Genomic DNA, 6,760 nt, shown 5'->3' with positions numbered 1-6,760 from the left:
AAATTGAATTTACAATATATCACGTGTTTTCACACGTCACCAACCGTATTCAATATGGGTGCACAACATAATATCTAATATATTTCCCAACTTCCAGCTTCACTCATCTATAAATTACCCACTACCTCCCTCAGCCCATTTCATCTCAAACTAAATTTTCTTTCTCCTCTCAACTTTCTTCTCAATTCTCCATAATTTTCTCCCTTTCGACAATGTCATCAACCTCCAAGAAGTTGATCCAAGCAACATCCCGCAAGGGCTGCATGATAGGTAAGGGTGGTCCTGAGAATGCTAGTTGCACGTACAAAGGTGTCTAGCGTTATCCTTTTATTAGAGTATATTTTTAGGATATGTTTGCAATTGAAAATTATATTTTTCTTTGGTTGTACCATTTACAATAATTGTTTTGTAATTATGTGTGTGCAAGTCACGTGTCTGATGATGCATCATGATTCATTTTCGTGTGACGACTCAATTTTGGTAATAATATTTTTTGACACCTCATTATTGTGGGAAACATCTTGAATATTACGTTATATATTCATGTTAAATACAGTTTGATAACGTGTGAAAGCACGTGATTTTTACGTTTTGTCAACTCATAAAAGACTAAAAGCTCAACTTATATCTTGTCATTAGTGAAAAATGTGAAGTTCTATGTGAAACATCTTTAAAATTATATTTAAAATGCCTTAAGAAGATATTCATTGAATTTTTGTTTCATATATAAAAAAGGTACGTGCAACTTGCGTGCCAAATGAATAGGGAGATCATGAACTAAGGTATGATTGAGGTCAGTACTCTTTTTGGATTACGGATTAGATACGAACAATTATTTGGCAACGAATTAACAATTAAATTCATTTTTTTCTGTAGTATTTTTTTTGTAAAATAAGGTACGCGTTTTGGTCACGCACACACACTAAACTAAACTAGTATTGTTATAAAGATGGAGGAAGAAAATTAAACAAAAGAGGAAACATTTGGGGGGGGGAGGACATTTTGCCTATAATTGTAGCATAAAGTACAATATATTGAGTATTCTACAAGTCCAGATTTACACATATGATCACTGCCATATATAGTGTAAATGACAAGCTGAGAGAGCTTCATTTTTTGCATACTTTCCAAGAGCAAATTAACATTGAGAACTCTATAATAGCCTTGTACAAAATTACGTCGAAAAGATATATGTAGACTATAATACTGCTAACAAAGACGATTTTCAGTAACGCGTTAAAGGGACTATCTGATCATTTCATGAAAGAGCTACATAGGATTCCTCCAATTTCCAGTATCTGTTAAGAAGCCATAAAGAGTCTGCTTCAATAGCGAATCCATCATGGTTAGGATGCCAACCAAAATAGGCATGAGTTCTGTTCTTGATATCCAGTATCCCATGCCCAACGCTTGCTTCCCGATACGCAGAATACCTTGGCTGTGGTTGTGTCATCCTGCAGCAAATGGAGTGATTAATCAAGAAATAGTACCATGATTAATCAGTGTGGTAATATATCCATCTTGAAGTTTTTGGTATTCAATTAGCTAAAAAATGTTCTTGAATTTGGAGCATACTCTGTAGCTAATCCCTCTTGATTTCCTCCATCTCCAATAGTAATATATACAGGGGAAGATTCATCCTTTACTAGACTGCACTTCCCATTTATGAGGTTGTAGGCAACGTTTGATACACACTCCTAAGATTCAGATAACGACTTACATAAATCAGCTTGAAAGATGACCAGATGAAAACAAAAGCTGTTAAATTTTAGACTGTGATTACATGAATGGTAAGCGCGGAGACTTACTGATCGTTCATAGGCATGAACATGACCAGCGAAGACAATGTCCACCTTGTATTTCACAAACCATGGTTCATATATAACTCGCATTGTTTCCCCTTCCATATAGTGATGTACATAACTACTGTACATTGGACAATGCATGAGTACAATGAGCCATGATGTCTCACTCCTGTTAACTTTAGGCAACTCATTTGTTAACCATTTCCATTGAGGAGTGTATTTACCTAGAAAAAAAAGACATAAGGAGAAACTTAAATTATAGCATGACGAAATTTACAACTTTTTAAGTAATGCCCATCTTCTTACCAAAAGCTGAGTAAGAAGACATGACGATAATATAGGATGAAGCTCTCTTTATGGAGTACCAAAGCGGAGAAGTACTTTGTGATGCTCTGTGTGTTAACTATAGCTTAGAGTTAAACTATCATGGTTAAGAGTTAGTTAGAGGTTGTTAAGAGTGTGTTATAATTTGTTAGGAAGTAGTTACACATTGGTGTGTAAAAATACATCACACTATGCATGTGTGAGATGATGAGTTGTAACAAATTAATCTTCATTCACTGAATATACATTTTTCCTCTCCTCTCCTCTCCTCTCTGCAGTTTCTCTCTTCCTCTGTACTCTTCTCTTCAACTGTATATTCTGCCTCTTCTGTGCATACCTTTTCTTCTTCTACTTCTTCCTTTTCTTTCTCTTCCACTTATGTCTAAGCTCCACTAATGGAGTTATCACTGTGAGGTGTAGAAAATCGGTGCTTGTAAGGTACGAATGGTTTAGATTCACCCTCTAAATAATGACTATGCTGAATGCGAATAATTATAGTACTATCAAGTTACTACCAGGAGCAACAAATGTGAAGATAAGTCAGTAACTATGAAGTAAGATTTTACAAAATGCATAACAAACTTACTGATTACCGAGAACTAGTACAAGATAAACTCGTTAGATATTTCTTTAAACCTCTGTGTGGTTTAGAATATGAGTTAAGTTCTCTTCTACGAAAATCTTTAGTGTTAGCCATTTACTTTAGGTCCTTTTAACTAAACCAATCTGACAAAGGACTTAAAAAGAGATGTTTAGGAATCCTCATCTTCCAGAATGGTTACGAAAAATAGGATGCTTACAATTTCAGGAAGAAAATCAAGTTCATGATTTCCGGCAGTCCAAATCCAAGGTTGATATGCTGCACTTCTCTCGATAAATCTCCCCCATGTGTCCCATCGTATGTTGTTATGAAATGGATAATTATCAGCATAAGAGAGGTCTCCAACAAAGAGTAACGTCTGGCCTTTTAGAGAGCTCAACTCGTAATGAGTCAGCGTGCTATTGGAGTCCGTATGTCTGACCAAGATCCCCTGTTCAATAAACAGAACGAGTCTAAAAAGCGTAAAACTATGTAAGTCCAAGCTACATGCGATATATGACATCATCATCTCGAGGGACCTTAAGACAGAAAAAAAAAACGTGCAGTACTTAAGACATTACCAATGAGACCAAATGTATAAGGAACATCGGGCCCAAGTTTTGGAGTTACAAACAAAAACTGTCTGGTTGTATTTCCTAACCCCACTTCATAGTAGTACTTTGTATCAAACTGCAACAAGATCAAAATATCGTTTTCTTAAGCATTTCTAATTGTTCAATACAAAAGAGACAGAGCAAAACACGTGCACCATAAGGTGTATTTGAGGCCAACGATATGGAATTACATTGTACGTACCTCCAGATCCTTGATGGTGCAGTGATGAATATATCCAGACGTGTAATTGTAATACTTGTAGCTAACAACAAAGCCCTCCGCAGAGCTCTTAACATTACTATTTTCAACCCAATATAGGACTGAATTTGAGCCAGGTTCATCAGGTGTAGTCCAAGAAACGATCACACCCTTTCCTTCATGATCCCCTTGTGTTATGTAAACCTTCAACATTCACATTCATTTGACGGGATGAGCTAAACTGAAATACACAAGCTAAGAAGGCACCATAGAAAAACAACATCAAGAACATCAACTATAAATGACAACAGATAATCTGTTCGTCTCATCAGTCATCACAACGACACTCAAGAAACAATGGGATTATCAAAAGCGTGTGGATGCTAAACACAACAAAGCTGTGCAGACACTTAAGGAAACAGAACGAGAATCAACTAATATAGACATCCATATGAAATTCTGCTTCACTGTTTGCAAACTGTCGGTTTTAAAAATATTTTTGAAGATTCCGAACAACACAACTAATAAAATATTTTTGAAGAGTCCGAAATTAAACTTAAAATTATGAAATAAAAATTACAACAACAACACAGTGAAATCCCACAACGTGGGTCTGAGGAGGGTAAAATATACGCAGACCGTATTCTTACCTTTGGTAGGACGGCTATTTCCGGGAGCCTCGTCTCAATAGAATAGAATAGAAATCAGAAAAAACTGTTGAGGAGTATTGTAACCAGGTGGCACTCGAAATACATCACTATTCAGTGGCATATCCACATTAGAATTATAATTTCTCACATAATCACTGCTAATTCCACCATAACACAACTGAATTTTTGTACTGATCAAAATTAAGCCTATAAGTAGGGGTGTACATAGACCGGGTTGGTTCGGATTTTTTACAAACCAAACCAAACCATTTGTGTCGGGTTATTAAATCTATAAACCAAACCAAACCAATAAAAGTCGGGTTTTTCGATATCAATTTTTCTCGGGTTTTTCGGGTTTTTTTCGGGTTTTCGGGTTTTTTCGGGTTTTTCGGATTTTTCATAGTATCTAATAAAAAGCACAGAGCAGTGCTTCTTAAAAAGAGTTCTAGTACAAAATATCAACATATAAGATGGAGGCAGAACATTGTTTGAAGTTTTAACTTTATAATATAACTTTATAAGATGTTTTTTTTTTGTATATTATTTAGATGACCTTCTCAAGTCCAAATATAAATGTAAGAAAGAAAACAAAAATTATGAAAAATTTTAAAAAAATATTTATAAATTACATTTTAATAAATATTTTTATGTATAACATAATTTAAAAGTAGTATATCTATAATCGGGTCGGTTTGGGTTCGGTTTGACTTTTTTTAGTTAAAACCAAACCAACCCTATAATGGTCGGGTTTTTTTTCCAAACACCAAACCAAGTCAAACCAAACCACTAGTCGGGTTTTTTTTCCGGTTTGGTTCGGTTTGTCGGTTTGGTGCGGTTTATCGGTTTGCCCTGTACAGCCCTACCTATAAGTAAACACAGAAAACCAGAATAAATCCCTTGAATAACCATTTCTTTGATTTGAATTCAAAAAAAAAATGTTTGGTTTGGTTTGATTTGTTATGTTTATGGGCAGTGGCGGAACCAGGAATTTTATGAAGGGGGTTCAAAAAAATTTATATACGCTAATCAGAAAAAAAATGTACTTATTCGTATTCGAATAAGCGAGCTGAGACAAGATAAGGCGAAATATTGAACCTCATTTGCCACTTGCCACTGAGCTAGTCCTTTGGCTTATGCTCAGGAAGTTCAATGTTAAATATATACACATAAATTAAAAAATTTATCTGTATAATTTTTTAACAAAGAGAGTTCGGATGAACCCTCACTTGCACGTGGGTCCGCCCCTCGTTATGGATTAAATTGAAATGGAGCTCCACGTGTAGGCAAAAGACAGTATTTTATTTTGCAGATATGTATTTGTAAGATGTAAGGACGTGGAAAGAATATTCATTATTCCTTTGGAATATTTCATTTAATCTAAAATCAACAACTTTGATATTTTATATATTGGGATATTTTATTTCATTATTAGTACAAATAATTAGATAAAATAATCTCGAGACTTCAAATTAAATACGATATAATGTTAATCTCAAATTTTAATTCTTACTAAAGATAGTTATTTGGGTGTGTCAAAACAATTTCATTTATTTGGATATGTTTTTTTATATATTCTAGTTATATAGAGTTATTTTTTTCATAATAAGCTTTACTGTGATTTATAATAATGTAAATTTTATTTTATAAACCAAAATAAATTTATATCCAAATTCGAGATGTAAATTACAATTTAATCCTTTCTTTGTTCTTGTTCTTGAGCGCTAAAATACCAAAATGAGTTTAGCCTAATTATCGCAATGGCCTTGAATCTATTCACTTCCAAACTATGGCTAAAGTCCAAGTTGTTTCCTTATGTGATACTTGTCCATCCAAGTATTGAGAGAGTAATTTAGTATCATTATAGAAAACTGTAGAACTATAATCTGACTTGATTTAGGCTCACGCTTCAAGAGTTAATTCTCAAATTTCAATCAATTTGTGTGTTCTAGCATAATCATAATATGAATTCTAGCATACACATATTTTATTTATTATTTACATAAACAGTAGAATTCTAAAATGCTTCCGTTGTCATATGTTTTCCAACAAATAACCGAAGAAGTCAAAGAAAGGATCAAGAAGAACGACCAGCTAATAGTTGAGGCCAAGGCCAGAGGAGAGGCCGTCAGCACAAAAACACAACCTATAGGACCCAAACCATGATTCATGGTTGAAGGCGCTACATTGGAGACGATTACCCCATACCATATGATGTGATCAATGATTTGAAAGGAGGCTGTTTAATTCATAACTCAGCTTCTAAAGTTTAGGTGTTTGACTCTCAGGTAAACAAACTCAGAATAAAATTTTAATGATTTAATTAGCTCTGTAACGTCAAGTTTGATCTAGAAAGACCTTTGGTTTCGATCCCGAGCCTTTCAAACTCTTTTTGAGCTACCTTGTGGATTTAAGCAAAAACAGAGCTTGGGTTGATTTGCATAGTTCGGACCTCAAATGAATTTCGTTGGGCCCATTCGAGACTAAGAGCCCGTTTAGATTGACTTATAAGTTGTTTTCAGCTTTTTTGAGTGTTTGACTGACCAACTTAAAGTCATTTTGTGCTTAAAATAAGCCCCAATAAATAATTG

At 34.4% G+C, this 6,760-nt stretch overlaps 1 pseudogene; it reads right to left on the bottom strand.

Annotated features, from left to right (window-relative positions):
- Positions 1-1,009: 1,009 nt before the first annotated feature.
- Positions 1,010-4,293, bottom strand: LOC129903189 (purple acid phosphatase 2-like; annotated as a pseudogene).
- Positions 4,294-6,760: the final 2,467 nt, after the last annotated feature.

Source organism: Solanum dulcamara, chromosome 9 (genome assembly GCF_947179165.1).
Source record: "Solanum dulcamara chromosome 9, daSolDulc1.2, whole genome shotgun sequence".
In the NCBI taxonomy this organism is placed as follows: domain Eukaryota; kingdom Viridiplantae; phylum Streptophyta; class Magnoliopsida; order Solanales; family Solanaceae; genus Solanum; species Solanum dulcamara.
Note: the sequence above shows the minus strand (reverse complement) of the source record. Positions and strands in the feature narration are given on the sequence as shown.